A 10,916-nucleotide genomic window follows, 5' to 3' on the forward strand; every position below is an offset into this window, starting at 1 on the left:
GAAGGAGACCCATTCCGAATGGACCTGAAGACAGTCAGACCCGTTCCGAGAAGGACTGTGGAAAACAGACCCGTGCTGGTTCGGATCCGAGAGACCCGTTCAGATCCGAGAGTAAGAGAGATAAAGAAACCTCCAACTAAAGCAATAGTTGTCTACCTCACGGTTCAGCTGCCGGAGATTTGAGCAATAAATGTATCAAGGCATGGCATGCATATAGGCCTAGGAGTCCAACGTATAATATTCATTTAAAAAAAAATGTTTAAACATATTAAAGGAGACAAGTTTAGGCCTAGCCCTGGAGAGACCGAGAGAAAGATAGAGATATGCCTGCACCATGTTCCCGACATCAACATGGATTTCTTTATTGTCAGATAGGCTACTACTGCTATACAGATACATATAGGCGTACAGAAGGAGGCTAATTCGTTAATTTTCAAATATAGAATATATTTTATAAAAGATAAGCATTATATTGTTAGATTAAGGGAGTAGGTTAACTCTGGTAGTCCTAAAACATTCTTCCTCACATCAAGTTCAACTGTCGGAGTCAGTTAGAGTGCAGGTGTGTACTGCCTTCATAGCCCTGCTGTAGGTACTGTAAGCCTAATAATATCCATACCACACCAAACCTTCACAAAAGTTGCTTACTTTTGATATTACCCTAATAAAGTTAAGTCAGTGTTTATCGGGAAAATACGAACAGGGTATTATATTGCAGCATTAAATTCATTACCAACAAAGGCATACCCAACAAATGACAGCAATTGGCTAATGCTATTTATTTTTACAACATTTTTACTTTTAACCTTAAACTAAATATGGAGCACAAAATTAAATAAAGAACTTAATTTAGCCCATTAAACTTTCTCAACAAAATGAAACAAAACACCTTTTGCATAGGCTATTTAAATTATTAAATGTTCCTACAATAATACTAAACATAATAAAAATGATGATTTACAATAATAATATGACTAAACAATTGATAATAAATACAAAAATAAATACATGAAAGATAGAAAATTGCATCAAACCTCACACAGTCCATTTGGCCGCGCCAACGTTCTTTGTCCACTAAAAACACTTGTCCAAAAGACATTCCCCTTGTCGGCTTCTTTTCACTATACTCTTTGTCCTCAAACTTTTGTCTTACCTAAATAACAAAAACTATTCCATCTAACTAATCAATAGTAGCCTAGGCCAGGGTTAATTGCACATACTCAAGAAAATTATATCTGACCGAGTTTAGGACCTGGATACGATCGGATTCAGGACATTTATTGGGACCTCTTCGTCTGCAGACAGGGTATCACGGCTCTCTGTATCCAAGGACAGAAAACATCACAAAGAAACAGGCAGCATTATACTCAAATTAGACAGCACTGAATATTATGTTACTATATCTCTTTTTCCTCAATTTTTCACTCTAGGGACTGAAACTGTAGAATATTTTCATAACGTCCTCCCATAAAGGTACCTGCTCCAGAGTAGCCTACTCTCCCTTCTCTGGCAGCTGGAACTGCTAGCTAATCCTTTCATCCTCTCCCATGGCTGTTAGCTAGCTACCTACGTTAGCTATAAATGCATTTTGATTTACAATGATAAATACATCAAGATAGCTAGCTAAGTAGCCTAACATGAAGTTAGCTAGCTAGCAATATTTAATTATTTTGGCTAACGTAAACTCACCCCATTCCGTACAAATGTGCGCAACCACAACATTCAAACAAGGCTACAAAGAAAACGAATGGGACTGTAACGACTGTGTTGACATCAAAATCGGGGGTGTGAACTCGGTTTCTATTCAAGTGTGATCAACATAGTAATGGCTCTATAGTATTGGAGAAAAGTTGAAAAAAATGGACCCTCCGTTACATCTAGACGTGTCATGTCGTAACGTACAGCACGCATAAAGAAACTATTTCTGTCTTACAATCTCTCTCCACCAGGTGTAGCACTTCTCTCATCCTTTAAAAACAAGAAATGGACAGTGATGGGGTAAGGGGGGGATACCTAGTCATTTTTTGCATCTCCATCGCATGCGATCATCATTCTCAAAGCCGCTGTTTACTTCTAAGATCACTTTAGCACCGCCCTAAAAACCTGATTCAATTCGACACAAACCTTCAAATAGGTATGTAATGTCACATTATATAAACTCTTTATAGTGTTTTATTTACATTTTAGAGGCAATAAGGTGATAAGTTGGACAGATCGAGTGGAAAAAAAGCAATTTTCCCACACAACATCTCTCCTTCTCACTATCACGCATTAGTTTCGCTTCCCTGCCCGCCATTTTTAAAAAGACCCGACGGGGCTCATTGCCTGCTTGAATTATGCAGAAACAGGCAGCGTTTAGGTCATGTAATTGATTCTGTTGGAAAGGGGAGAAATTGTGCTTTACAATGGTATTGACATTACAGATGATCTGGAAGTATTACGTTTTGGGCGATGTACGGGTTTACGTTAGCTATACAGTATGTAATGTTAGGTCATTTGAATTAGCCTGCACACATAGTTCCTGTAGCTATCATTTTCAAATATATATGTAAGTACTTGAATAGGTTCTCCCACTGCCTCCCTTTTCCGGGTCCTTAGAAAAGGGAAATAACAGGTAAGCTTGAAGGTTTAGAGGCCATGATTATTTTCATCATTGTGTCAAGAGATATAGTACTAAAACACTTGAGTGTCTCTCTTGATCTTAGGTCCTGGCAGAGTTCTGCAGACTCAGGACAACTGAGCTTTGAAGGAATACACAGATTTAAAGAGGAGTCCGTAATTTGCTTTCTAATAATCATGATCTTTCCCTCAAAGAAGTTCATGAATTTATTACTGCTGAAGTGAAAGCCATCCTCACTTTGGGAATGCTGCTTTTTAGTTAGCTTTGCGACAGTATCAAAAAGACATTTTGGATTGTTCTTATTTTCCTCAATTAAGTTGGAAAAATAGGATGATCGAGCAGCAGTAGGGGCTCTTCGATACTGCATGGTACTGTCTTTCCAAGCTAGAAGACTTCCAGTTCAGAGCTTGGGTATTTTCTGTATACCAGGGAGCTAGTTTCTTATGAGAAATGTTTTTAGTTTTTAGGGGTGCAACTGCATCTAGGGTATGGCACAGTTTGGTGGTTGGTTAACTGATTTTTGTCCTCTGAAGTCCTTGGGTAGGCAGAGGGAGTCTGGAAGGGCATCAAGGAATCTTTGTGTTGTCTGTGAATTTATAGCACAACTTTTGATGCTCCTTGGTTGGAGTTTGAGCAGATTATTTGTTCCAATTGCAAACATAATAAAATGGTGGTCCGATAGTCCAGGATTATGAGGAAAAACATTAAGATCCACAACATTTATTCCATGGGACAAAACTAGGTCCAGCGTATGACTGTGACAGTGAGTAGGTCCAGAGACAGGTTGGACAAAACCCACTGAGTCGATCATGGCTCCGAAAGCCTTTTAGAGTGGGTCTGTGGACTTTTCCATGTGAATATTAAAGTCACCAAAAATGTGAATATTATCTGCTATGACTACAAGGTCTGATAGGAATTCAGGGAACTCAATGAGGAACGCTGTATATGGCCCAGGAGGCCTGTAAACAGTAGCTATATTGAGTAGGCTGCATAGATTTCATAACTAGAAGCTCAAAAGACGAAAACGTCATTTCTTTTGTTGTAAATTGAAATTTGCTATCGTAAATGTTAGCAACACCTCCGCCTTTGCGGGATGCACGGGGGATATGGTCACTAGTGTAACCAGGAGGTGAGGCCTCATTTAACACAATAAATTAATCAGGCCAAACACATCAAGATTATGATCAGTGATTAGTTCATTGACTATAATTGCCTTTGAAGTAAGGGATCTAACATTAAGTAGCCCTATTTTGAGATGTGAGGTATCACGATCTCTTTCAATAATGACAGGAATGGAGGAGGTCTTTATCCTAGTGAGATTGCTAAGGTCGAACACCGCCATATCTTATCACAGCACTGGCAAACCATGGTTAACCGACACCCTGACCAAGATGGCTGACCTTTATCAGAATGGTCCACGGCCATTCTAGTATTCTAATTCCAAATTTATGGGAGTGGGTCTTTAAGTAGCCCAGGTTATTGGATTGTATACTACTATTGAGTTTTGAGGCAAGTTCCCCTGGTTCTACACATTTAATTAGCATAATGTGTAATAGCAATGTAATGCATTGAAAGCTACAGAATTTCAATTGGACATGATGAACTTCTACAACTTTGCAATGTCAGCTCATTGGTGGTCTGTAAAGCACAAATGTTGCCGTTATTTGGGAAATTGACAACATGTTGACACAGAGGGAAAACATTTTTTCCTTTTGTGTTTCAAGAGGATGGTTTGAACTTGTAAGACCACTGAACTATAAAAACTGAATTTGAAGTCAGTCAGATGATTGTGTAATTAACTCTCAAACATGGTTGCATAAGATCATTTCAGTCAGTTTCAGGGGAGGAGTTAATGAAAAACGGTGCTTTGAGTTACAGTATCTGCGACGGGAGTAGCCTATCCAGTAAACAGGCTCACAGGCTCAACGCATATTTAGGTAAGCCACAACTATTACCTTTAGCTTACTGTTTACTCTTAGTGCATAATTGTGTGTAGTTGTTGATAGATATCAGAGAACATTGTTTTGGGTGTCGTAGTTCACTTCAATTAGATTATAGGCCTATGCCTACTTGAATGGTTACATTGCCCAAAGACAACTTTACTCATTGATGCACCAGTCTGCAACAATTGCTGTCATATTAAGACCTCACAGTTCTTTAGATGACAACTTTATTAAATGTCAAATAATTGTAGCCTCATTAAGTACATTTAAAGGGGGAAACCGGGATTGGTAGTCCTACATCCATTTTCTGATTCTTGAAGAACATACTGTATTTTATAAATGACTCACAAGCTTAGTTGTCTTACCCCCATCAGAACCCAAAATAAATAGCTTCAAAACATGGTTAAAACTGTAATTACAATGTTATTGATGGTCAGTCCTTGCATTCATAGTACCCTCTATTTGAGAGTGGTTACATTTCTCCAGCCCCATCCCTCAGTTGTTTGCCAAAAGAATGTCACCGTTTTTGAATCTCAGATTGCCCCTTTAAAACAATTTTACTGGCCACATAATAGGTCTCATGATAATCGTTTAGCCACATCAAACGAGGCCATAGTTATATTGCCCCTAGGCACTCTCTTGTGACACCTGACTAGAGTAAGGCTGTGTACCCAGCACACAAATAAAGTCTTTTCATTATCAGATTGGGACAGAAACTGTGGACTATGGATATTTCAAAGAGACAGTTAAATGTGAATTCGCTATAGCCAAGGATGTCTCATCTGAAGCGGATACTCTAAGACTGATACAGCCAACAAATTAATTTATGGACTGTAGCCCTGTAAAATCATAACAATCATTTAAATTATTTTGTAATAATTTGCATGATTTTCTACTTCTGTCAGGGGGATGATTGTCACGCCTTGGTCTTAGTATTTTGTGTTTTCTTTAATTATTTGTTCAGGCCAGGGTGTGACATGGGTTTATTGTGTTGTCGTATTGGGTTTTTTGTAGGCATTGGGATTGTGGCTGATTAGGGGTGTGTCTAGCATAGGCTTGGCTGCCTGAGGCGGTTCTCAATCAGAGTCAGGTGATTCTCGTTGTCTCTGATTGGGAACCATACTTAGGTAGCCTGGGTTTTACTGTGTATTTTGTGGGTGATTGTTCCTGTCTATGTGTTTGCACCAGATAGGGCTGTTTCGGTTTTCACTTTTCATTATTTTGTCGTTTCCGCTTGTATTGTTTTGTCCTTCATTAAAATATATTATGAATCATCATCACGCTGCATTTTGGTCCAATCCTTGTTCTACCTCTTCATCAGAGGAGGAGATAGAAGAACGCCGTTACAGAATCACCCACCACACCCGGACCGAGCGACGTGGTAACAGGCAGCGACAGCAGGAGCAGCGAAAGGAGGAATGGACATGGGAAGACGTGTTGGATGGCAAAGGTTGTTACACTTGGGAGGAGATACTGGCCGGAAGAGATCGCCTCCCATGGGAACAGGTGGAGGCATTTAGGAGAGCAGAGGCAGCCGGAGATAAGAGCCGACGATACGAGGGAACACGGTTGGCAAGGAAGCCCGAAAAGCAGCCCCAAAAATGTATTGGGGGGGGGCTCAGGGAGAGAGTGGCAGAGTCAGGAGTCAGACCTGAGCCAACTCTCCCTGTTAATCGTGAGGAGCAGCGATCAAAGGACTTCTGGACTTGGGAAGAGATATTGGACGGAAAAGGACCCTGGGCACAGCCTGGTGAATATCGACGCCCCAAAGAAGAACTGGAGGCGGCGAGAGCGGAGAGGCGCTGGTATGAAGAGGCAGCACGGTGACGCGGATGGAAGCCTGAGAGTCACCCCCAAAAATATATTGGGGGGGGGGCTCACAGGGAGTATGGCGATGCCAGGTAGGAGACCTGCGCAAACTCCCTGTGCTTACCGGGGGGCTAAAGAGACCGGGCAGGCACCGTGTCATGCTAGTGAGCGCACAGTGTCTCCAGTGCGGGTGCATAGCCCGGTAAGGTACATACCAGCTCTTCGTATTAGCCGGGCTAGAGTGGGCATCGAGCCAAGTAAGGTTGGGCAGGCTTGGTGCTCAAGAGCTCCAGTGCGCCTGCACAGTCCGGTCTATCCAGAGCCACCTCCACACACCAGTCCTCCGGTGGCAGCTCCCCGCACCAGGCTTCCTGTGCGTGTCCTCGATCCAGTACCACCAGTTCCAGCACCACGCACCAGGCCTTCAGTGCGCCTCGCCTGTTCAGCACAGCCAGAGCCATCCTTCTCTCTAGCGTTGTCGGAGCCTCCCGCCTGTTCAGCGCAGCCAGCGTTTTCCTCCTCTCCTGCGCTGTCGGAGTCTCCCGCCTGTTCAGCGCTTCCAGAGCCTTCCTCCTCTACAGCGCTGCCAGAGCCTCATGCCTGTTCAATGCAGCCAGAGCTGCCAGTCTGCATGGAGCAGCCAGAGCTGCCAGTCTACATGGAGCAGCCAGAGCTGTCAGTCTACATGGAGCAGCCAGAGCTGTCAGTCTACATGGAGCAGCCAGAGCTGCCAGTCTACATGGAGCAGCCAGAGCTGTCAGCCTGCATGGAGCAGCCTGAGCTGTCAGTCTGCATGGAGCAGCCAGAGCTGCCAGTCTGCATGGAGCAGCCTGAGCTGTCAGTCTGCATGGAGCAGCCAGAGCTGCCAGTCTGCATGGAGCAGCCAGAGCTGCCAGTCTGCATGGAGCAGCCTGAGCAGCCAGTTTGCATGGAGCAGCCAGAGCTGTCAGTCTGCACAAAGCTACCAGTCTGCATGGAGCAGCCAGAGCTGTCAGTCTGCATGGAGCAGCCAGAGCTGCCAGTCTGCATGGAGAAGCCAGAGCTGTCAATCTGCATGGAGCAGCCAGAGTTGCCAATCTACATGGAGCAGCCAGAGCAGCTAGATCCACCAGTCAGCCATGATCTTCCAGATCTGCCAGTCAGCCAGACTCTTCCAGATCTGCCAGTCAGCCAGACTCTTCCAGATCTGCCAGTCAACCAGACTCTTCCAGATCCGCCAGCCAGCCAGGATCTGCCGGAGCCAACTACCTGCCTGAGCTTCATCTCAGTACTGGGCTTCCTCTCAGTACTGGGCTTCCTCTCAGTACTGGGCTTCCTCTCAGTACTGGGCTTCCTCTCAGTCCCGGGCTTCCCCTCAGTCCCGGGCTTCCCCTCAGTCCCGGGCTGCCCCTCAGTCCCGAGCTGCCCCTCAGTCCCGAGCTGCCCCTCAGTCCCGAGCTTCCCCTCAGTCCCGAGCTTCCCCTCAGTCCCGAGCTGCCTCAGTCACGAGCTGCCCCTCAGTCCAGTGGGGTTCTGGGTGAGGACTACGAGGTCATGGTCGGCGGCGAGGGTGGACTATCCCAGGACGCAAGGGGAGGAACTAAGACATTTATGGAGGAACTAAGACACCTTGGGGGGGGTTCTGTCACGCCTTGGTCTTAGTATTTTGTGTTTTCTTTAATTATTTGTTCAGGCCAGGGTGTGACATGGGTTTATTGTGTTGTCGTATTGGGGTTTTTGTAGGCATTGGGATTGTGGCTGATTAGGGGTGTGTCTAGCATAGGCTTGGCTGCCTGAGGCGGTTCTCAATCAGAGTCAGGTGATTCTCGTTGTCTCTGATTGGGAACCATATTTAGGTAGCCTGGGTTTTACTGTGTATTTTGTGGGTGATTGTTCCTGTCTATGTGTTTGCACCAGATAGGGCTGTTTCGGTTTTCACTTTTCATTATTTTGTAGTTTCCGCTTCTATTGTTTTTTCCTTCATTAAAATATATTATGAATCATCATCACGCTGCATTTTGGTCCGATCCTTGTTCTACCTCTTCATCAGAGGAGGAGATAGAAGAACGCCGTTACAATGATGAGGAACCTTATACTGCTGGCTATCTTTGGAGTCTATCTGCAGGTGGTGAAATACACCCCAACATGTCCACTATATGGCTCTATAGCAGCTTGCACCAGCCAGTCTCTACATCAGGTCCCTCTGCTGCCTCCAGACATTACCATTGTGTATATGAGTGGAAACTACAGTGAGATCAATGAGACATCCTTCTCTGGGCTTGAAGGATTAAAGGAACTGGACCTCAGTTGGCAACGAGTAAATTGGCTTATTGTAAGAACTAACACCTTTCAAAGGCTGGCAAACTTGGCAAAGCTCTATTTAGGACATAACTCAGGTTTACAGATTGAACCAAATGGGTTTGTGGGACTGTCGAACCTGAACTCTCTCTCTAAATAATTGTGACCTGACTGAATCTGTGTTACAAGGTGACTATCTCAGACCACTGGTCTCCTTGGTATCACTAGATCTGTATGGTAACCAGATGAAAGGAATTCAACCTGCACTGTTCTTTGTGAACATGACAGATTTCCAAAAGCTAAATGTTGCCCTAAACAGGATGAAAAGCTTATGTGAAGTTGATTTGCTTGGCTTTCAAGGCAAACACTTTCAGCTACTTGACTTGAGCAGCATCCAACTGAATAGTATGACTCAATGTGGCTTTGACTGGGAAATATGCAGAAATCCCTTACGGAACATGTCCATGGAGATACTTGACTTACCGTCCAATGGATTCAATGTGGACAAGGCAAAACTGTTTTTCAGTGCAATCCGAGGGACCAAAACTCCCCATCTTATTCTGGAACACAGCACCATGGGGAAATCATTTTGTTTCAGCGACGTCAAAGACCCAGACAGGAAAACATTGAGGGCTTCAAGAATAGTGGCGTCAAGATTCTAGATTTGTCCAAATGCTTTATTTTTACTTTGCAATATGCAGTATTCAGTCCACTGAGAGAGGTACAGGACATAACAATAGCCCAAATCAACATGAACAAGATTTAGTTTTTTGGCCTTCTACAATGGCTGAACCTGTCACACAATCTTATAGGGGAAATCTATTCTTACACATTTGAAAATCTACCCAGTATTTTAGAACTAGACTTATCTTACAACCATATTGGTGCATTGGGATATCAGGCATTTACAGGACTTCCACACCTGCAAGTCCTTGATCTTACAGAAAACTTTTTTTCGTGATCTAGGTACAAATGGTTACCTTGCACCATTCCCAAACATCCAACTTCTTCGTTTGACTGATAATAAGATCACATCCTTAGAAGGACTCGCTGGCTTTGCTAATAGTACGATCATACTTAATATACAAAACAACAGGTTAACTCATTTAGAGGATGTATATATACATTGTTTTAGCTAAATTAATGCACAATAAGCTTCTCTGGTATGGTAACAACTTCAAAAAGTGGTGCATCTTTAACAATAATATTTCAGTGCCAGCTGTGAACTATTTAAAGCTGCTTGAGCTAAGGAACATTGCTCTGCAGGTGATATGGGCACGGGGAGAGTGTTTGCATGTTTTTGAAAATCTTGGCAACCTTTTTAGTCTGGATTTAAGCTTGAACTCCCTGCAGGCTCTCCCAGATGGTATATTTAAAGGCCTGATCTCTCTGGAAGAGATGAGATCTCCACTTCAACTTCCTCACATACCTCCAACCAGACATTTTCCCAGAGACTCTCAAAACACTTCACCTCTCTTACAATTCCTGGCCTCTCCTGACCCAGCCGCTTTCCATTCTCTCAGCTGGATCAACCTGTATAGGAATCGATTCCACGATTCCACTGTGACTGCGGCCTGGAGGACTAACGTGCCTTTTCTGGATCAGCTGGATGAATTCAGCTGTGATTTTTCCTCAAATCTCCATGGCATCAGCCTGTTGAATTACATCAGTCATATCGTGTGAGTAGAATGACAAGGGACTGGTTCAGGAGCTGAGGCTCTCGCTCTTCGTCTGCTCAGCCCTGATCACCGTCGGAACGATCGTTTTAGCCCTGTCTCCGTGGATACCTCTTCGAAGTTTACAAAAAGGTGATCGCCAGGATCCTGGAGGGCCCTAGCGGGCCCCATCCTGCTGATGGGCCCCGGTAGGACGCTTACTTATGCTTCAGCAACAACGAATACAAGTGGGTAGAAACTGCCCTGTTGAAGAAGCTTGACTTTCAGTTGGTGGAGTGCAACATCCTCCACTGCTGCTTCGAGGCCAGAGACTTCATCCCAGGTGAAGATCACCTGTCCAACATCAGGGACTCCATATGGGGGAGCAGGAAGACTGTGTGTATCGTGTCTAAAGAGTTCCTTAAGGACGGCTGGTGCCTGGAGGCCTTTGCCCTGGCTCCGAGCAGCATGCTGGAGGAGCTCAGAGATTTTCTCATCATGGTGATCGTGGGGAAAGTCCCCCATTAGGGACTGATGAAATGTGAAGCCATTAAGACCTTTCTCCAAAAGAGGGAGTATCTACAGCGGCCGGAGGACACACATGACATATAA

General features: G+C 44.1%; 1 pseudogene; it reads left to right on the plus strand.

Annotated features, from left to right (window-relative positions):
• The first annotated feature begins 18 nt into the window (after positions 1–18).
• Positions 19–10,916, plus strand: LOC112217353 (annotated as a pseudogene).

This window comes from Oncorhynchus tshawytscha, linkage group LG18 (genome assembly GCF_018296145.1).
Source record: "Oncorhynchus tshawytscha isolate Ot180627B linkage group LG18, Otsh_v2.0, whole genome shotgun sequence".
Lineage (NCBI taxonomy): Eukaryota > Metazoa > Chordata > Actinopteri > Salmoniformes > Salmonidae > Oncorhynchus > Oncorhynchus tshawytscha.